General features: G+C 41.6%; 1 protein-coding gene across 1 annotated transcript in view; it reads right to left on the reverse strand.

Moving 5' to 3' along the window:
* PPARG (peroxisome proliferator activated receptor gamma) overlaps positions 1–18,714 on the reverse strand; it is a 53,776-nt gene extending 35,062 nt beyond the window's left edge. The window contains exon 1 of the mRNA XM_030956643.1: positions 18,632–18,714. The gene's annotated coding sequence lies outside the window, so the exon portion shown is untranslated. The remainder of the gene's footprint in view (positions 1–18,631) is intronic.
* Between the last annotated feature and the right edge of the window lie 4,280 nt (positions 18,715–22,994).

Raw genomic sequence — 22,994 nt, forward strand, 5'->3', positions numbered from 1 at the left:
GTGGGGAGAGTGGCAATCTCAGGGTGCCCCAGCCACCTCTGCTCCCATGGATTTGGAACCCTCTGAAACCCTGAATTTGAGATGACAACTCACAGAGATCCCAGCCCATGGAAACTCACCTGCTGTCATTAAAAACCTCAGCTGCCATCTTGTCTTTGACAGCGTTTGCTGCTTTCACTTGAGGAGAAAAGTGTATAATCAAGTTTGAACAGTGTTTCAAAAAGATTAATAATTATAGGGTTATGCAACATTAACAATAGTGGTACCAGCAAAGCAGCTGTGTTAAATTTTAACAGCATTAAAAAGAGGGGAAGAAAGAGATTGAGAAAATTTCAGTTCCCTTCTCTGTCATGTGTTCTTGTCATCGTCTTGGTTTTTGCTATATTTAAATTGCTGTAGGAATTTCTTCTGCAAGGAACCTAAGAGGGCAGCTAACAGTAAATCCTTCAGTTTCATATTGTGTTAAATATAAGGATATACCACAATTCAAGCCAAAAATGTAGAGTTTCTAGAAACTAGAAAATTAAAAACTAGAGTTACAATTTACTATGATTGATAACATTGATAGGTAATTTCATGCCTTTTTTCTTTTTCTACTGAAAAAATATATTAATTAACTTCCTGAGAAGTGCTGTTTTGAATAATTATGTGCAAGTATATTTCTTTAATCTAAATACATGTGCCATTCTCACACACAAACCACAAATCACACACTGCAATTTTGCCCACAGACTCTGGAATATTTGGTAACTGGATTGGTTTATTTTTAAATCAGCAATTTATCTTCAATTGGGCCAGAATGCCATGAGTTAACTTTGCAACAAAAGATTACGATCATAACCCCATTTTTCTTTTTAGAAGATTCCTTTTCTAGGCAAGCAAGTTTGGTGTGAGGAACTAAAAGTGATTTCTGTGACTTTCTGTAACCCCTGGAGCAGGCGTGTGAACAGCCAAACATGTGGCTCTGATGCAGACTGAGGGTGAGCTCCTGGCACTTTTTACTGCTCTCAGTTTTCTTTAGTTGCCAAACCAAGCTCAGTAGTTACAAATTTCTCTATGCCAATGGTTGATCTCTTTAATGATCCAGCTGTAATTAAAAAGAATTATGTTAAAATACTATTGAGAATATCACCAAGAAGCAAATTGTGAAGGGACACCTGGATCCCACCCAGTGAGGGGGAGTGTAACAGAGCACTGGATGGCAGGGTAAGACTCTGCTGATGCAGAACTGCCCCTGGAACTTTGGGATCAGCTGCAGTCCACGAGATCAGAAGGGGTCTCCAGCAGCTGAGTGCTCCCCACAGCCCTCCTTCCCTTGCTAACAAAGTGAGAACAACTGCTTTAAACCTCACCCCTGCACTCTGTACCAACTCTGGTGACTCCTCACCAGCAGTGATGTGCCTGCTGTAGAGGGACATGACCAGCATGGAAATAAACACAGCAATGATCTAATTCCATTCCACCCACCCAAACTGCCAGGGCTTGTGAGTGCAGAGCCTGGTTGGTCTCTCCCCTTCCCTTTCTGCTGTCAATACAGCATCACAAATTGGGCTAAGCAGCAGAGTATTTGTGAAGCAGACAGGTGTTCACTGGGCTCCAAGCAGTGTAGGGCTCACAGCACACCTTCCCAACACAGGGGATGGGCTGCTGAAACCTCTGTGACGTGGTGTGCAGAACTAACACAACCAGAAACTGGGCTAATTCTGATTTCTGAACTGCTTCTGATGTAATCTGCTACTGGGCTTGGTTCACTTCAGAACTATGGATTGTTTTTTACAGCTTTCTCTATGTATGGCCACTGAGTCAGACGAGATAGTTCGCAGACAAACACTGGCTCCTTTGAACCTGGCTGTAAAATTTCTACCAGTGCACTTAATTTACCTTTTGCAGGGCAGCAATGGCAGCATCTGTTCTGAACAGGAGTACTGGGCCTCCTGCTCAATATCTGACCAGAACAACCCAAAATCTCCATCCAGAGCATGCAGGTACCACAGAGCTCATCCTTCCTCAGCCAACCTGAGGGAATCACTGCTCCAAAATCTGAGATTGGAGGGAAAAGTGCAAACTATTGATCTTGCCATCACAAGAACACATGGAGTGAGCAATGAAAAGCTTCCTCCTGAGATCTCCATCTCAATGGAAGCAGAGAAAGTTGCCAATCCCACTGTGTTTGTCAGCTCCCCTGGATTATCAATGGGCCACGTGCTGTGAATCACGTCTTGGATCCTGCCAGTTGTGTCTTGCTTTTACTATTTGTTCTGGGATGTTAAAACTACTATTGTAAGCAGTTCAAAAATACATGCTGGAAAATTGTTAATGCCCTAGTCATACAATGTCATTTTGAAGCTCCCTGGGAATTTAGATTTGCACAGCTTATTAGGATATGACCTTTCCCTTGATTTTTTTATTTTAAGATCAAGTTAAGATGAAATTTCCCCAGTGGGAGTTGCTGTGTTTCCTTCACAGATAAGGAAAAGAGCAATGGCAGCTCTGCATAGAGACAAATTCATACACTCCTGCAGCACGGACAGCCCTGTGGGCTTGACAGACATCCAGTGCATTCCTGGAGGCTGAGAGGGAGTTAACCAAAAAACCCCAGCATTTTAACAAAGGTATTTCCCTGAGTCTTTCACTTTTTTTTTAAATTTTTTTTTCTTTTTTTTTTTCAGTGCCATCTGAGAGTAAACTGTGAGTTTTAAGGCCTGGGAGCTTGCATGCAGAGCACCAGGGCAGCACTGGCTTTGTGGAACACATTCCTATTCCTGTGAGGAATATCTACCTCTACAGAACTGCTTTTTGCTCTTCACAACAGAGATTCTGGCTCAGAAATCCACACACTTCCCTGGGATTTCATGAACCTGATCTAAAAGCAGGAGGTTGTAAAGTTAATTCTCAATATTAGTGCTATGGGCTGATTACCAGCTAGCAATCACAGTGGTTACATACTTATTATATATTATGTATAATAAACATTTTTAATAGTTTAAGACAGGGGTACTCCAACACTTCTTAGTCTTTCTGCCTCTATGCCAATGGAACAAACAAAGACAATTAGTTAAATAACTAGAAGTTGAATGATGTTGCTTATATGTTAAAATTTTTCAAATGCTCAAGATGGTAAAAACCAACAACTGTTAATAAACTCTTATTTAGGAGAGAATAATTTTCTCTCTAAAATTAAAACCCATTGTCCAATAAAGAGAGAACTAAAAAGAAGTGTCAACACAAAAAGAAGTACATGTTTTGCTTTTTGGATATTCAGGGTGAAAGCTTTATGCAGTGAACCTTTGCTAGGCAAACAATTTTTTGTCAGCTATAGGGATGCCAAAAGAAGAAAAGGAAGCGATGATCAAATGAAGTGAATTACTTTTTGTTACTTTTACTATTTTGCTACTATTACTTCTTGTATAACTGGCAGGCTTAATAGGTTGGGGTGGGCATAAAACATTCCTGCAAGGGTGGCCCAGTAGACAGGGAGGGTTAGGAGGTCATAGCAATGACAAAACCAACAAAACCCCACAAAGACTCAAAGGAGCCTCAAGCCAGCCCCGCCACCTTTATGAGTTTCCGTGTCTGCAGCCCTGGAAGGCCCAGGAGGAGCCCTCTGCACTTCCCTGCCCCAGCTGGAGCAGGGGGCTCTCCCCAGCAGGGAAATTTGCATTTCCAGCAGCAGCCCTTCCTCCTTCCAGGGCTGACAAGAGATACGGGCTCACTGCTCCCACAGCAGGGAGCAGACAGCCTTCCCATGGTGTCAGGCTCTAGGCAGGGCTTAATCTGCAATTGATCCCAGCCTAATCTGCCTCTCCTGGGCAAGTCCAAAGTCATTATCTGCATCAGCAGCCCTAGAGCTCTGTGACACTCGTGTCCAACAAGAGAGCAAACAAATCCCCGCCGATAGCACTCACTGCCTATCGCTGGGAGCCCTGGGGTCACACAGCCTGAGCTCTCCTGCCAACAAAGCCAGCACCACTCCAGAAAAATAATAATAATAATAATAATAATAATACTACAGCAGGAAAAAGGGCCAGCTGAACAGCCCATGTTACAGGAAGGAATCTCATGGATAACATCATTCCTGCTGCAGCAGTGTTTGAGGAGTGACTCAACAGACTGGGGTATCTTTTTTATGGGGGTGACACAGGGCTGGTGCAGATGCACAGTGCAGGCACTAAAAGTTTATTTACAGAGGGCAGGACTGAACATTTCATGTGAGCACATTCAGGCCATGATAAAGAGCTTTGTCTCCCATTAGTAATTTAAAGGATTGTGATTTGCTACTCCCAACACACCTATAATTGAATTCCTCAGTCATAAAATCACTGGTGCCAAACAAGTCCTGATATCTTTTATCAAGCCTCTTTTTTCTTGTCATTTGTTAACATATTTCTTATGGAGCTTTTCTTCTTTTTATAGATACATTTGCTTTAGTTATAAATTAACCCTGGAATTTACTCTCCCAGAGGCCACAAACTGCTTTTTTATTCTCTTGGAAAAGTTTCAGGCTCTATGAATTGATGATTTGACACAATTTTTGAATAACAGCTCGTGGTTCAGATACAGAGGAAGAAAATTCAAAAGATGGACAAAGTAGTTGAGACTAAAGTGGAAATGTTTAGATGCCTTTCTGGGCCTTCTGCTCTGGAAGCCATGATTGATTTACCAAAAGGGAAATGTTTCCCTGTGGGATTTCTGGTGCTTCCAGTTCCCTGTAGTGAAATACTCAGATCCAACCTCATTCTGAAGTGAGGAACTTGTAGGAAGTCCCGGATTTCAGTGGCTCCAGAAGCTGGCCAGCACATCCCAAAGGTATGCAGAATACTTCAAATTTTGGAATGCATCCTAAAACACCAAGATTTGTTTAACAGATTGATTCATATAATGCCCATTACAAAATAATGTTTCAGTTGACAATGTCATTGTAAAGAAAATAAGCTTATAATATTCACTCCTATTGTGTCTTTGCTGGGCTCTTTCTCTTCATCCTGAGGGCTTTGGAAACTCTTGGTTTTTTTTCAGCCAGAACTGACTAAAAATGTAGAGGAGTTTGAACAAAAAGGGCTGAAATCATTGTTGGTGTCACCACTGGAAGAGCAACAATTTCAGCTCAACTAAAAAAAAAAAAAAAAATCCAAATGAAGAATTCCAAAATGGAGAATTCAAAAAATCCAAATGAAGAATTCCCCCCCAAAAATACCCATAGGAAACTAATGGAATTGGTTCTATTGCTGAAAGAACTCTTTGGATAAGGGCAGAGCCACACTTTTTAACAGCCACAATATTTCCCACATTATTCCCTTTAATTGTCCTTCTGTGTTACTCTCAGTCCTATTACAAACCATTGAAGTTGGAAAATTTTGATTTGCTATTAACACCCCAGATATCCATTTTTATGGTTTAGTTCCCATTGTAGCTCAGGTAAATATGAAAATTTTGATTTGATATTAACACACCAGATATCCATTCTTACGGTTTGATTCCCACTTCAGCTCAGGATTTCCAAGGTGCATGGAGAAAATATACCTTAAGTTATATTTGAAAAATATACCTTAAAGGTTCAGCAAAGAGGAAAAGGTCTCCCAGAACTCTGCATTTCTGGACTGCTCTTCCAGTTTGGAGAGGCTGTGGTTGTGCTGCTGCCTCAGCACACCTAAGGAGGGGATGGCGTCACAGCATCCCAGGGTGGTTTGGGCTGGAAGGGACCTCAAAAATCCCCCAGTCCCACCCCAGCCATGGGCAGGAACCTTCTCCTATCCCAGGTGGATCCAATTCCTGCCCAGCCTGGCCTTGGGCACTGCCAGGGATGGAGCAGCCACAGCTTCCCTGCGCCAGGGCCTCCCCACTCTCCCAGTTATGAATTTCCCTCTAACATCCAACCTGAATCCCCCCTCTTTCAGTTTAGTGGGTTAAAAAGTGACAAGTTTTGTTTTTAAAAAATGCTTTTAAAAATTCCCCTTTAATTAAGAATCACAAAAGGGCTTGGGGAGTGCTGGGGTGTTTTTCCTATAGAAATGAATGCTTTTCATATATAAATAAATGCTTTCCCATCTCTAGCTTCCCATATTCAAGACAATGCCCTTACAAAGGGAAGCAGCTTCCTCCTCTCTATGCTGTTTCTGAGGTTGCCAGTCAATTATTTGAAGTTAAAATATTGAAATTTTCTTCTGAAATTGTGCTTTGAGTCTCTGAATTGCCCAATTTTTATTATGAAGTCAATGTCTCATCCTTTTGAAAAATCTTCTAGCTTATTCTGTATTTCTTCTTGAATGCTTCACCTGTTTAATTACCCATACAAGGTTCTTGACATTTCTTTTTAAGTCTCAACAAAACACAGTAATTTCAGCTCCTTTAATTTAATCAATGATTACAGAGCTGAAAGAATCTAACACTTAAAATATTTATCAACTTTTCATGCAAAAATGAAGTTTAAAATAGTGCCAACACTGTCAAATATTTTAGCTCTCAACTTTTCAGGTGTTAAAACACACATTCATCTTTTAGATTTTACACTTCTGTCTGCAATGCTTTCTATTTAATTACCACCAAATTAAAATTCCATGGTTTATTTGTTGACACAGTTTGGGGCAAATCAGCCCATGTATCCTTTGCAATCCCACTGAAGGCAGGAGATGGCGAGCAGAGCTTAGGCTGCCCTGAAGGACCAGAAGAGGAATTAAAGCCAGGCCTAACCCCCTCCTCTCACACCTTGTGCACACATTTCAGAACTTTGTTTGCCCTCTGCGCTTTCACTGGAGCCAGGAGGAATTTTCAGAGCAAACAGTTTGCAATATATTCTTTACAGGTGAGTTACAATGTTGTCTCTGACTCTTGGAACAGACAGTAGGACAATAAAAAACTCAAATTATTTTTCCAGAGCAGTGACTGTATCATATACAAGTACTGCGCTAAGATCTGCTCAGGACAGATGAAAAAATAGAATAAATTTTTGTATTTACTTAAGCTAAAATGGAAAATAGAACATAAAAATGGATATCTGGGGTGTTAATATCAAATCAAAATTTTCCAACTTCAATGGTTTGTAATAGGACTGAGAGTAACACAGAAGGACAATTAAAGGGAATAATGTGGGAAATATTGTGGCTGTTAAAAAGTGTGGCTCTGCCCTTATCCAAAGAGTTCTTTCAGCAGTAGAACCAATTCCCTTAGTTTCCTATGGGTATTTTTTTGGAATTCTTAATTTGGATTTTTTTATTTATATTTTTTTACAAGTTGAGCTCAAATTATTGCTCTTTATTCACACCACAAATTCCTGTAACTTGTTTCACCAGGGGTGAGAAAAAAAAATTGGAGTAATCTAAAAGATTCTGGGCTTTATTTCTTTTATTTATTTACATGGCAGCCAAATAAACAGGCAACACAGGCTAAAATGACCCACAGAGATTTTTCTTTTCATGAAACTCCAACCTCTTCTTTACCAAACACACAAATTGTGTCTTGGGTGCCACAAGCCCTCTTAGAAAGATCTTCACATTAAAAATCACTCCTCTTTTAGAGCTAAAAATCTAGGAGTGGAACTTTAAGCACAGCTCATCTTGCTCTGAGGGCAGGAAGAAACTTAACAAGAAATGCTGACAGCTCTGGGAGGTGTTTCAGCTGATCCCATGTCAATAAACTGAAGGGCACCAGGGCTCCCACTCTGCCCATGCTTGTCCCTTTATCAGACTGGGTGGAAATTGTAAATGGCCTCTTGCAAATGGTCCATGGCCCCTGCTAGATCCTAAATTATTTCAGGGCAGTGATTGAGTGGCTCTAAATTAGCTGGGCTAGAACTGGAGCAGGGACAGGTCTAGAAAGCATCCATTGAACCTTCACTCCTGCAGCTGTGCCCAAATGCAGCACTCTCTGATTTACTGGTGGGTCCAAGCCTTTGGTGAGACTGGGGAGCATCATTGCTTTGGGGTTTTGTTTGGTTCTCCTCAAATGCACTCAGTAATTTAAGTGTGAACCAGCTTTTCTCCTACCTGTGCTCCCAGTTCCTGCTGGGAGTACCTGTGGGGGTTCTCACCACTCTGGAGCTTCAGCCCCAGCGTGAACGTGAGCAGGGCTCTCCTAAATCCCACCAGACATGCTTTTCTCATGTACATCCTTGTACTGAGCACTGATAAAGGCACTGACCTCTTCATCCCAAATCTGCAGTTCATTTCAGCCAAATGTCTGTGCAGAAACCCCTGTACAGGTGGAGAACTCTAAAACACAAGTTCCATTCTCGATAATGATCAAATTCCTGCAGTTGCCATCCAGCAGAGGCATTTACCCATCCATCTTTGTGCCTCATAAAAACACAGGAGATATTTTGCTGCTTCAAGACTCCACGATGTAAGAATGGCAATACTGCAGCAAACTGGAAAGCAGTTTTAAGTATTCAATTTATAATTATTCCTATTATTATTATTATTATTACTATTATTCCACACTGTAAGAATGGCAATACTGCACCAAACTGGAAGGCAGTTTTAAGTATTCATATTTATAATTATTCTTATTCTATTCTTATTCTTATTGTTGTTGTTGATGTTATATCTCCTACTCTGGGAATAGTGAATTACATACTGGCACCACAAAATCACCCTCAGCTGTTAGGATAATCCACATTCTCCATGGATGTAGAGGAAAACTCCCTTTTCACCAGATTTGCTGCTCAGCACCAAAGGAAATGAAGGAAGCTGTTCTGAAGAATGGCTTTTAGAAGAAGAAAGGAAGAAAATCCTGTGGGTTCTGTCAGTATCTCTTCCCACTGCCACCCTCCCTTCTGCAGCATATTTCTCTTTTTTTTTTCTCTGATTTAATTTCAGGAATTCTTACTCAGAGGATGTTTTCCTCTGTTTAAAGGACACCCTGGAAGTAGACAGCAGTGCTATTTAGCACTTAGCCTACATTGTCTTTATTTCATTTATTTCATTTCCATATTCATAGCTAAATGAGCGCTCTATCACGCTGGCTGTTTTGAACTCTAGAGAATCCCTTCATTTCACAGAGTAACTGCCAGGTATAATTACTACATTCATCAGCCTTTCCTGGAGTAATTGTCAGGAAAGTGGCAACCATGCCTGCATCAATTCCTTCTTCCTCCTTGCTTTTTCCTGCTTGCCTTCCAGGACAATTAAAGGCTCTGTCTACTTTCTCTTCCTTTGTTCACCTCAGCCCTTTTCCTCCCTTTATTCCTCCCTTCAAAACTTTGGGGAGGAAAGGGAGAGATGGTCCTGCTGTTTTCACACCTAGCAAGTTCTTGTGGGTTTGTTTTTTTTAAAATTCAAATTAATTTTTTTAATTAAAAAAAATTAGGAATTTTAAAATAAAATAAAAAAAAAATCGAATTAAAACTCTGCCATTCTGTGGAGATGCCCAGTCCAGCTCTTTCACCAGTGCCAACACAAGAGTCACCCTCGTGTCTAAGGGTCAAGCTGGAGCAGAAACTCAAAATTGCCACATGGTTTGTGTGCTGTGCCTTCCTGTTCTGGGGAGGGGAGGAGACAGGAATCTGCTGCCCAGCCTGCGTCAGAGGCATGCTCAGCACAGAAAATTGGGGCTATGGACGAGTTATTGTTATTCTGAACTCACCTCGAGTGCAGCAACACCCCCTGCCTGCCCTGCTGTCCCCAGTGACAGGAAAGCTGTCACTTGTTGTTAGCAGATCACACAGTTCCTGTTCTCAGAGGAGTCGTAAGTAAGGCTAGATTTAAAAAACAGAGCAAACTTGGGCAGAAAAAGAACAATGAGCAAGGATGCCAAAATACAGTGAAAGACCACGTTATGGCATTGTCAGCATATCTCAAACCAAGAAAAGCTGAAAATCTCATAAGAGACCAGAGAGAAGAATTCAAAATCAAGAAGGTTCCAACAATAAACTTTAGGCTTTGAGAAAGAAATTCAAACATCTGTATTTTTTTACAGAATTCCCCCGTTTTTTAATACTTCTCATTGGCAAAAATAAAAAGGGCTAAATAAATACAGAAATCCAGCAGGCATAGCTAATCTGCCCACTGCCTTCCTTTGAAATTTCCTTTAATTAATTTATTAATTAACTTCTTTTCCTGATATTCGCTGTGGACAGCTTCTTCCCATTTTCCCAACTCCCTGCTCTGCTGGGCCTCCAAAGTCCCACACTGGCCTTCGGTCCCTGCCCTAATCCACCACTGCAATTAATCTAATCACACTGCACACCAGTAGCCTCCATTAAGATTAAAGATAATCTTGCTATTTCACAAGATTAAAAAAGCCAGAGCCAATCTTAACATCACACATTACTCCACCTATTCTGCATAAATTCTGTTTTATGAATATTAGAAAAGAGGAGGGCGCCGGTGATACTGTTATCTTTTAAAAGCAGAATTGAGAAAACACGGAGCAGTTTTCTGGGCTTTCGTCTGATCTCTCACCTACTCGAAATTGGCACCAAAATGAAGAATGGCAAGAAGTGCACATGACTTCCACATCCTCAGTGTTACATCATGAAGGATGAACCAGCAGATTGTGTACAGCTCACAGTGTACAGCACAGCTGCTGTGCTGCGTGCAACTCTTCCCTTGCATAAAAAATGCCCTTCTCAACAAAACTGTGACTCATGAAAAAATTGACAGATACCAATGGAAACAGTGATAGGCTCATTTCATAATGGGACCCGCTGCTGTGGACTCTGACATTCCCCTGCTAAGTGGGTTTTTTATATAAATGAAGCATGTGGATCTTTAATATTCTAGTTTTAGATTACGATTTTCACTGCCAAAATTTTTTCAAGAAGATGTCTACAAGAAAATATCTCTGCTGTAGGAAAAGTGGGTTCTTGATGCTGAAGGGTTTCCCAGTACTTCAAGCACTGTCAAGAATTCCTGCCCACGCCAGCTGTGCTGTAATCACTATTTCTTAATAAATCAGTAATCCTGATCTAAGAAAATAATTCCTCAAATGTCATTACCTGTGTCAGAATGCAGCTTGCATAACCTGATGTGTTACCCTGTCTGAAAACCTGGAGCAGCACAAGGATTTCAAGTGTGGGTTTTATCCAAGGGCTTGGATCCCTGCTAAAAGCCCGACACTAAAGCAGATTTTGGGGACATAAATATCCTGCTGAAGTTGGCCACACGAGGGTCAGGCAACAAAATCTGGGCAGTGCCCAAAGGAAGCTGTGCAAGGAACCTTCTTGAGTTTCCTGTTCATCATGGCCTAATGTTCTGTGTCACAAAAACAATTCACCAGTTTGAGACAACTGGCAAGCTCACATCACAAATTATGCTCCAAAAGCTGGCAAAGCAGGAATTTGCTTCCAGTAGCATTTATTAAATATAGTAATAATACTAATAACAGCAACAACGATAATAACCCAAAGAAGCATGGTAGGAACTACTAATTGAGCTTCCATCAAATTTTAAAAAATTATTTTGCCTTGCCTTGCTAATGAAAAATACATTGAAACCGTTGGTAAAAACCCTGAGCCTTTCAATGGAATTCTTGAATATTTGCTTTTTTCCTATTTTAAATTCAACACCTGAAACTTTTGTAGCATCAGTTTGGAGAATTGTTTTCTGTAGTCAAATGAACAACTCCTATTTAGATGAGATCTTTACTAAAGAATCCACTCCAGGCCAATTCAGCAATTCTGGCAATAGCTGTAATGTAAATGCAAAAACATCTAAACCAAATGCAGGAAAATAAACCTTTTGAATGGTGCTTATTTCATTCAGAGAGCTGATTTAATGTGAAATCCTTTTGTTTTAAATAAGGCTTAAAGTTTCCTCTTTATCATCTCAAACCAGCTTCAGCAACAGCTGGAAATTCTGAAAGTGAAAGCACATTTGCAGAACTTTTGTTTCCACATTCTCTAATCCTGTTCTAGGAAAAAATCAAAAAGTCTGCACCTCCATATGAGTACCCCCCCAAATATCCACCCATTTGTAAAACTCAATTTATATTGCCAATACCATGGGATATTTAAAAGAAATAAAACACTTCCCTGTTTTTCTTAGCATTCCCAATAATTTCAAACCTCAAACACGTTATCATGCCCTGGTGTACAAACAAGGCATCTCAGAAATGCAGTTTAAGTGCAAATGTTGGCACCTGGGAGTGACACCGGGGAAGAAAAGCAGTGAAAGCCTTGCAGAACTTTAGTGGCTCCATGAAATAAATCCATCCCTTAGCACTGGTTAACTTCAGGGGGACTTGAGCATTCATCATTAATTCAGTGTAAGAACTTTGTTTTAGACATAATAACTGCTAAAAAGCAAATAAATATTATATTTTTTCCTAATCCTGAAGGGAATGAGACCCTCTGCTGCAGCCTCTTCAAAATTTCTCCCTGAATATGGTCCTGAATAAGTTTAGAGAATACAGATAAACTCTGAGTAAATAAAGCAACCTTTTGCCCTCATGTACTTCTGTACTTGCTTATCTATAGATTTCTCTGGGTGTAACTGAAAATAAAATTTGGGTTTCTTGGTTTTTTTTTACATTCATAGGTAGGATTCAAAATCAATCTAGCAATGTACCACATAATAACATGCTTCCATGAAGCTTAAAAACTGAGATTCAGCATAAAACACTGTAGCTGAAATACTGAAATACCACTGTAGGGAACAGCAACTCCAAGGAAAACACATTCGAGATGGAAGGATAAACTCTCAGTTTTATTTACTGTAGACATAAAAAGTCAGGACCTAAACCTATCATGAGGAAATATGTACATTATGAAAGGCAGTAAATAGAAGTGGCTGCATTTTTCCACAAGTCCCCACATTAGATAGCACCACAAGGCACCAGGTCCAGGTAGTAAAACCTGTTTTTCTGACCACCCCTTCTAGAAGATCTTGGTGTGAGTGTTAAAGCCTGTAATTAACATTTTTCTTTCCATAGTTCCTTTTTTTGGTGGAACAATCTGAGCCTTTGGTAGCCTGACATCTCTCTCACAGCACCATGGGTGAGCTCACAGCAATATTCAAATACTCCCCCAGCACAGGGAGTGAAAATGTTCCTCTGTTTGTACACAGATGGCACCTGAGTTCAAAGCCTCTCAAACTTCAGAATTGCTGCTACAGGGCCACAAATACTAACAGCAGTTACACAACCTCTCTGTTCAATAAATCTAAACAAACACACAAGTACTATGGACTTCTCATGCAATACTATAAGATTAAAAATCCCATTTTATGCAACGCGCTGTAATCATGTATTGTGTAAAAAGTTTAAGACGAGATCATAATTCTGGGCAGGACTGCTCTGTGCAAATATGAAATTCTCTGCAAAGTAAATGCTGAAACTCGGAGGGAAACATGAGATGCAAGAAGAAAACTTCCACTGCTCTGCCTTATCCTATAAATATTCCATACAGTTGAAAGTCTGACTGATGCAAATCACATATTTTGGATTTTATACACACAGGTGAGTTACAGGAATTGGAGCTGGAGGTCTATAAAAAATTCTAGGATTCTGGCAAAAGGGAATCTAAAATATGTCCCAATCTGATCTGTAAATGCTGAAACTCGGAGGGAAACACGAGATGCAAGAAGAAAACTTCCACTGCTCTGCCTTATCCTGTAAATATTCCATACAGCTGAAATCATGACTGATGCAAATCACATATTTTGGATTTTATACACACAGGTGAGTTACAGGAATTGGAGCTGGAGGTCTATAGAGAATTCCAGGATTCTGGCAAAAGGGAATCTAAAATATGTCCCAATCTGATCTGTGATAAAGAGGAAAGACATCAGTCCCCATGGAGCTCATGAAATTCCAGCAGCCCGTAAAGCAGCACGAAGGAGACTATTTTACAATGGCATAATAATAACTGTGAGAAGACCAAAAGTAGAATCCATGCCTAATTGGAAGTCTAGAATAAACTAATACCAACTGCAACGTCTGCACCAAAATGTTGGCGTTTCACTTGGAGCTGAAATATGTTAAGAAATTGATCACGTAAAAGGCAGATGAATATTCTCCTCCTGTTACACTGGCATTTCTCACAAGTTTTAAAGAAAAATATGTAGGACTTAAGCTATAATACATACTCATGGTTATTTAATTTCAGGCATTTAGTCTCACAGGGCAAGCAGTAATTCCTTTAGAGCCGGAGCCTCAATTTTGAGCATGCTAAACCCACAGCCACGCAGGAATCCAGCAGTAATTGCAAGGGAGCAAACTGTACAGAGGACTGAACTTTTATCACTGCAAGCCTGATCCTTCAGAGACAGCACATCCACCACTGACCTCAAGGAAGCTGGGATTTGGATCTATTTGTTAGATTCTATGCATCTCCCACGAAACCAAGAAGTTCCTTTGCTAGTGTGGAGGGCTCTGTGTATTTTCTGTTGGGATATTACCTAATATTTATTATCCTGCGTTATCAGAAATTACACAGAGCCTTTCAGCACTGCTGAGATTAGCAGGAAGCCATTCCTAACACAGGGTTAATCCCTTCCCTACACACACACATCCCCTATAAGCACGTCCAGAACCCCACAGGGATGTTCACCCCACGCAGCGCTGGCCGTACATCCCCAGAGCTGCGGCAGCTTTGTGTTTTGTAAATTGCTAATTATCAACCAGCAGAGTAGACTTTGGGATTCAGACACTTGAATTCATAGACTTTGTCCTGAATGTGCAGCCCGCACGGCATGGAGGAGATCTGCTTAGTCATGAGGAAAGGGGATGGTTTATGCAAGTCCACAGAGCATCTCCTGCTAGTCCATTCCAGAAATTCACAGCCCGGCTCTGGAGCTGCTTCCTTCTCCTCCCCTGTCGTAGGGGGATATTCCTGTCTCCAGGGAAAGCTTAAAAACTGCCAACTAAAGAAAAGAGGATACTGCTTAGAAGTTGAGGTGGTTTTTTGCTGCAAATTTGGAGATTTATTTCACAAACCCCTAACTTTTTCTGTCATCATGCTAATTAGAATCTATTACCATTGTCAGCATCATTTACTCTTGCAAGCTTAAATGGACACACTGAAATTTTAAATTTAATTTTTTTGCCTCAGCCTCACTCCTGCATTGCTTCTCCATTGCAAATGGGGAATTCTTTGCATTCTCACATCCCAGATCACACAGTATTGAGGACAGGGGCAATTATTCAATTATTTCATTTGAGTAAGAAGATGGCCCCAGTCTTGACTAGGCTGCTCGGTACTACTGCAACACAGGTAATTAAAAATATCTATATAGTTCATGTATCACGAATTTTAATTGGGGAATGATGTCATTGTTTAGTTCAGTTCCATAGAGTGGTTTATGAGAGGGCAAACAGGCCAAATAATATAATGGAAGGTGTGGGTGGAGTGGGAGAAAAATGTGAACATCATCAAATTGACTTCAGTTCTGCGAAAGTTTCCGGATAGGAAGACTGCAGAATAGGCCTTGCTTCATTTTTTTCCCCCTCTAAATTTGAAGAGCAAAGCTCCACGACAGATTTATTATAATTTGCCCTGCAGTGTGAGAAGAGCTGACAACTTTGTAGCAGGAGGAAGAGGGAAGTGCATGCTGCAGCAGAAGAGCTGATGCTGAAGTAGAAACTTAATGTTTCCTATGGTTGCCACATTTATTTTCTCCTTCCTATTTCCTTATACCTGCAAGACCTGGGAGTATCCCAAGCCCACTCACCACAGGGCTGAGTACCAGGGTGATAATTTGCTTAGCATCAGCATTTTCTACATTGTCCCTGGAACCTGAGAGCAGCACCACTGGAAAAAGGTGGACTACCCTACATTTAAAACAAAGCACAACTGGAAAAGCTCCCTGGGCTCTTCTCTTTGTGGAAAATAAGAAGTGGAAGGGGGAAGAGACAAAAGAAATAGAAAAGGTTTATTATTTAATGAAGGAATCAGCTGATGTTTCATATTCCTGAGAATCCAAAGACAAATCTTACGGCTTTTCCATTTTTCATTCTGCCTTGGAAAAGCCTCCACAGGGAAAAAGATGGGAGCAAAGAGGAGATTTTTTTCCCCAAGTACTCTGTAAATGAAATCTTTTAAATTGACCTGTTATCGGGAACCCCCAAGTTCTGTCTGAGGCGTGAGGACTAGCACTGAGTACATCAATATTCTCTTGCTTTGGATTGTTTCTAACTCTTCCTCTTGTTAGTTCACAAAAAGCGAACTGACACACAAAGAACGTTTGGCATAAAGTACCTGAAAACCAGATCCTGCTGTTAAAAACTAGACACCATCATGGAAATACAGAGTGAAATAATTAGCACTTATCACCTAATATCATGCTGGATTTAACAAACCTATTTGTGATTAAAAAATGAAACCAGTAGCAATAACTAATGGAAAGTGTTATATCCATGACTTCAAAAGCCTCATGGAGAATTTGTAATTGTAGGGTGATTCCTCTTGAGTAACTGCACTGGAAACTTTTACTGCGTGGCAGGGAAGGACATGGGAACAATCCTCGTGAAAAAGCTTGCAAAAGGAACCCAGATTCTGAATATCAAACACACACAATTAGTGATTCACAATTAGGCTGCTAGAAGGGCTAGGAAAGATCTTCAACTCCACTCTGAGCAGATTACATTAAAAAAAAAAACCTGAAGAGGGCCTCACCAATCAAGGTGAAAAAAAGTATTAATTTCACTTTTCATTATTTGGTCCAACTTTGTACAAGAGAGAGTTTTCATTCCACTTTTAATTTTTTCTTGTTTTTACAATAAAACCGTTTTCAAAATTCATTTTATTAGCCATTGCTATAAGGAGGAAATGACACTAAAAGTAATTGAAACAGTGCCTAAATGTATTTTATTGACTTAGAAATGGACTTATGGCTATTTAAAAAAGTCCACAAAAGAGTCAGATTCAGAAGCACTGTTGATAAGGGGTGCATTTATCAGTCCCACAAGGGAGGTTAAAAGGCATAGCTTCGATATCCTTCAATTAAATTCTAATATTTCACTGCCTTCATTTCAGATTTGCTACATGGAACACAAATTTATATCAGGAAAAATATTAGTTGTATATTCCGTATTATAATGGATGTTTCATTGAATGCTGATGTTAAATACATTGCATTATCCAGGAATTTGGCATTTCTGAGAAACACAGACCATCTTAAGGCTGTTTAGAAGTACAGAATCTCTGAACCGCTACAAGTTAGTGAGATATTTTACAAAACTGATGCCTAAAACCATTCAAATTCAAAAGTTGTCTGTGTAAAAATGCCTTTATATTATATTTCTGATTGGTTATCATTCAAAGTCAGTGCCAACTATTTTTTTCAGCTTTCTCTCCCCTTGACAAGCCCATGCTTATATTGTGCCACATGCCTTAACACACTGCTAGAAGTGATTTCTTGTAATCTCATAATTAAATCTCTGAGCAATTTTTGCAGCAATTTTTTTTTTTTGTGACAGCCAAAGTGAATAATGATGTCAAACACATCTCTTGATGCACCAAATTCTGATATTAACGAGAGCACACCATGTGAAACTTCTTTTCAAAGGAGAGCACTCAGTATCATATGTCACAGTTGCTTGGTGTACACTGGGAATTTTTGGTTAACTAGTAACAAATCATAGTAACCTTTTAAAAGGTAAATTACTTATTAAATGATTGGCTGATTGCTACCAGAAAATAGATATTTTAAAATGGAACATTGTAACAGTGTTCTACAGCAAAAGCTCGTTCACAGATGGGGCAGCCAGTCACAAATACAAATCCAAAGCCCTGGTTATTTCAAGGAGAATTAAAACTGATCAATCTGATTTAAAGGAATCTAAACTCCACAGGACGTCCAGAAATTGATAATTCCCTGAGCTTTTGATCACAATAAATTCCAGCCTTACATCACTGATATTAATAACGCATCCCTGTTAACTCAGCATAGTATTGTCGTGTGTACACAGGGCCACAAAGTTACAACACCACAGGAACTTGCACTCTCTAGCTGCAGAATACCCTGGGGAGAAATGACACCAGGAAGATTACAAAACGCTCCTGCGAACCTGAGGCATGCCATCAAGACACAATATATTTCAACATAGCATCTCAGTTGTTGCAGGCTGTGAGAGGCTCCCCGACTTTCTGCGATTGGGAAATTGAAGGAAAGGAAAAAAAAAAAAAAAAAAAGAGAAACGAGCTGTTCATTCATTACGAGAGCAGCCAGGTGAGCCCAGCAGTGCCCAGGCGGTGCTTCCCCCACGGACGGCAGAGATGGACGGCGCGCAGCGGATCCATCCCTCCATCCATCCCTCCATCCATTCATCCATGCATCCATCCTGCCCATCACCGCCTCACCTCAGCGGGGCGGCCCCGAGCATCCCCCGCTGCCGGTCGCGCCGGACCCGCTGCAGCACCATGGACACAGCGCCCGGGCTGCCCCGGCCGAAGCGCCGGGAGCGCACCTGGAGCGCGGCCGGGGCGCTCTGGGCACCGCATCCCGCCCGGGCTCCGCCGGCGCTCCGCTCTGCCCGCTCCGCTCTGCCCACTCCGCTCTGCCCGCTCCAAGGGCCCCGGCCCGCCCGGCCCGGCCGGCACACCGAGCATCCCCGGCGGCGCCGGGCTCCGCGCCCTGCCCGCCCCGAGCCCCCGCAGCCCCGGCGGCCCTGCCCGCACAGCCCGCGGCGCCCTCACAGCCCGCGGCGCCCTCACAGCCCGCGGCTCCCTCAGCCCCGCGCTGCCCCCGCCGCCCCTCACCTCGGGGCCGGTGCCCGCAGCCGCACGGAGCTGGCGCTGTCAGTTCTCAGCGGGAGCAGCCGTTCCCTTCCAGCGGGATAAACTCCCCCGCTCGGCCCGGCCTCCCGGGCAGGGCCCGCCTCCCCCCGGCACCGCCTCCGCCGGCCCACGGCGAGCGGGGCTGGCAGCGAGCGGGGCCGGGCCGGGCCGGGGATGGGAGCGGGGCTGGGGATGAGGATGGGGACCGGGGGCGGCCACGGGGATGGCGAAGAAGAGCGGGACGGGAGAGGCAGCGAGCAGTGAGGAGGAGGACGAGGAGGATGAGGATGATGATGAGGAGGAGGCGCTGTCCTTCCTCGCTGTCCCCTCGGGCCGTCCTGCAGCCCGGCCCGGCCCGGCCCGCACAGCGCAATCGGCCGCGTGGAGCCGAGGGCAGAGCGCGGCCCCGCAGCGCAGCTGGAGTTTGATCTCTGCTCCCTGTAATCTCCCGTAACTGAAAATTCACTTTTTCCGCCTGCCGGCTGCTTTCTCTTTTGCCTTGCCATTCTGCAGCCGGCTCCGCTCTGCGCTGCGCGGTTTGCTTTGGCTGGGTCGCCTCACGCCAGGCTGTGTCCTGCTGTGACAGGAGTAAAGGCTTTTCTGACAAGGTTCTTAGCAGTAACGGAGGTAACGCAAATTCTTTTTAACTTTTTTTTTTTTTTTTTTTTTTTTTCGCTTGAGATTATCTCTGAGCGCTCTTCCCCCCTGCCAGGAATGCAGAGCCGAGCGGTATAGGCTGTGCTCGGTACCTCTCCAGAGGCAGCAAGCCCCAACAAGCCTGTCACCTCCTCTATCTCAGCCTCTGAGGCTTTGAAAAAGAAGTTAGATGTGGAAAAAAAGGCACAAGATCAACAGGCTTTAGAGAGTCATCCTGGAACTCGAGGTGCCCCGGGATACAACAGTTTATCTTGAAAAACTCCTGATCCCTTGGACATCACTGCAAGGTTGAGAAGATCCCAAATTTGCCTCATTATGTCTCTTAGTCATCAAGAGTTTTGAAAGAGAGCCCACATTTGCTTTATTATTTGTATACTGAAGGCAATTTATAGATTAGGGCTGAACACGTCAAAATACCTGGACTACCTACAGATACTAACTTTGCCTCCAGCCTTTTGTTTATGAGAACAATCTCTCTGTCTGCAGAGGCTTGAAGCCTTGTGTTAATTTTTATGAGAATTATCTGTCTATTTGTATAGGCTTGAGGTGTTACCTCTGCCTTGACAGATCAAGGATTTTTTTTTTCAATTCCTGCTTTTTCCCTTTCATCTGAATTTTTTTAGCCTTGGAAATGTGGAAATATTTTTTTTAAGTGGTTCTTTTTTATTGTTTGGGTTGGGTATTTTAAAAATTATTTTAACATACTGCAGTAATAACCTATTCCAGTAATACCCTGGCTCAGAATAAGAAGCCAGGTCCTGAAAACAGGTAAAACAAACCCTCAGAATTACCATGGATGAACAAAGAGGCAAACGTGGGTAAAACAGTCTTAACAAAGAGGTTTTAAATACCTTGGTTATTAATATTTCTACCACTTTACAGCAATAGCTGAGGTAGAGTTTCAAGAGAAAGTTAAAAGGAGAAGGATCTGAGCTGGACCCTCACAGATCTGATTTATCCCTGGTGAGAGCAGGACTGCTGCTCTGCTGCTGGAGAATTCCCCATTTAGTTCAAGTGTCTGAAAAAAGGGGATCCCTCCCCAAAATCAAGTTTTTAACCTGCAAACTCTTTCAAACTCCATGCAACTGGAAGCATTCCAAAAATTGGCAGGTATTGATAACATCCAGTGGGGACTGGGCAGTTCTGCTTTGAGCCCAGGCTTTTAATAAAGGCAGAAATACAAAGCACAGTTTGGATTTTAATTAAATTGCACGGGGGAGACAGATATCTCTGTCAGTCCAGAGAAATCAGCCAAACACAGCTTTCACAGAAATATTACAAATACACTGTCAGTCTGTTTTTGTTCTAAGCATTATTTTCTTTAGCAAGTTCACTTTCTGAACAGAATGCATTAAACAGAAAGGAAAACCAGAATGATAACTTATATAAAATTACTTAGATTTTGTAAATATGCATTTTAGCAGATTGAGATAGGAAAGGAAAAGATTACTTAGTCTGATTTCCTGCTTAACGCGGATTTTTAGGTAGGATTTGATATCCTATTAAATGTTTCTTTTGGACAGCTAATCTTAATTTGAAGAATGAAGAGATGAAGAGCCCATACATTTTCTCTGGTAATTAAAAGTATGCCTTATTTATAATTTTAATTAATCTGCTTTTTTTGTTTTTTTTCCTTAACAGAGTGTGTTTTTTTCAGAAAAAGCCAATCATTTCTGTATTGGTAAAGAAATAAAACAGGCTACAAATGTATTATCTGTTCTGTAATCAAGTTGCTTTATACAGTAATGAAATGGTCATAATAAAGACATTTATCAGTTTCTGGTAAGTTTTTGTTTGCATTGTTTGGCTGTGCAGTTTTTGATGATCCAGACTTTCTCCCCTGCTTATCTGAGAGGATTCCTGAGTTTGGCTGGGAGCTCTGAGAGTTATGAAACAAGAATGAAATGTCAGGCTCAGGCCTTGCTGAACCATGGGCAGCTCTCCCCTATGTTCAAAGACAAGCAGAAAAGATTCTCTCAGCATCAGTTCTGGTTTTAAAATTAGAAGATAATTTGCCTTCACACAAGATCAATTATACTCTGTTTTTTTATTGGGTATAAAAGCATTAGTTAATTCTTTTCATGTGAAAGAATTGAATTTTAAACGAACTTTAATCAGCCCGTTTTTCAGGGTGAGTCTTTTTGAAGCATTTATTGCATCTGAAAAAAAAATATTATTTCTGCTTGCAGTTATTACTGACTGACTGTACATTATGTGTTTCAATTATTCAGAAAATTTGAAGTAGATTAAATTGAATCATATGGCAAAAATAGTTCTCGCTGAGATGAGAAACTGAAATGAGGACTTTGTGGAATCTCCAGATGGAACGGGGTGTTAGCAATGACAAAATAACCTCCCCTGAGTGGTTTCATTTCTCTTTTCCATCTTGGTGAAGGAATTTCCGTGCAACAATTCCTAAGGAATTCCAGGTAGGCATTTATGGTTAGAAAAACTAATTTATTGGAGGTGATGCTGTGATTTTGACAAATTTTTTTGAACACGCTGGCAACCTTGCAAGGATTTCTACCTCTTCCCATCTCTGCAAAGACACAAATTTCAGCTTTTACTGACTTTTTATGTTCCCCCTGGGTTTGTGCTCAGTCTCTGGGTGCATTACTCAAGTTTAAAATCACCCCTCACACGGTGTGTCCCATCCTGGTGCTCTGGGATGGAATGGAGAAGTAGCCAAACTTTTAACATCTAGAGGGCAATCTCCTGCTCTGAGAGTGCAGCCAGAAATCTGACAGCCTGAGCAGCAAGCCCTGATTGTGTAAAATGCAATGCTTTAATGGAATGGAGTTTAAATAAGTTAAAAATGTCCTGTGTTGCTGCCTTTTTCTAAAGTTACCCTGTGTTCTGTCTCTTGGGTGATGCAGTATTTTAATTCATATATCTGGTGTCCTTTTATTGATAAAAAGCATATCTTATTTGCCTCAGCATATCTCATTCTGTCTTAACTGGCAGTTTTTGGTCTGGGAAGGCATGTTTTTAAAAAGCAAGTCATAATATCACAGCACACTCCTATCTGCAGCTTGCACACTCTTTTCTTGAAGGGAATTCCAAGTTTCAGCTGCTATCAGTGGCATTTTACACAGATACATGGCAAAAGCTGGGGTATGAAGTGCATTCCTTGGGCAGAGGAGAGTGCTGGGTGAGTTTCTGCTGGGATCCAGCAGGAGGGAGAGAAGCAGGCACGGTGCAGATTTTGCACAGATAACTGCAGAGCGGGTCAAAACAAGAACCCCTTAAAAATGAGCCTCCTTCGCCTGAACTTCCAGGCTTGGATAAAAAGAGAGCAAAATCCAACCCATGCCTGCTTTAAATTCACTAAAGCCAAGATCACACCAGCCTGCCTACCTCTAAGTTTAATTTTTTTTTTTTCCTCACCTTCAGTCTCCCCCCAGCTCTTCTCTGATTTCATCTTGGAGGGAATAACTTCCTCCCTAGGACTGCCTGGCTCTTCTCTAGTGGGATATGATATTGCTGTTCCAGTCCCATTCTGATTAAATGGGCCCGAATTGCACATCACAGACAGCTGGCAGGCCAAAGGAAATACAGGAATAAGGAGCTTAAGCACAAACTCATGTGTCAGATGTGTTAATCCATCCAAAATTCATTTCTGAAGGAATCCTTTTAAAGCAACCAAAAGGTCGTTTTGAGCCTCATTTAAAACCAGTTTATCCGAATT

This window comes from Camarhynchus parvulus, chromosome 12, assembly GCF_901933205.1.
Source record: "Camarhynchus parvulus chromosome 12, STF_HiC, whole genome shotgun sequence".
Lineage (NCBI taxonomy): Eukaryota > Metazoa > Chordata > Aves > Passeriformes > Thraupidae > Camarhynchus > Camarhynchus parvulus.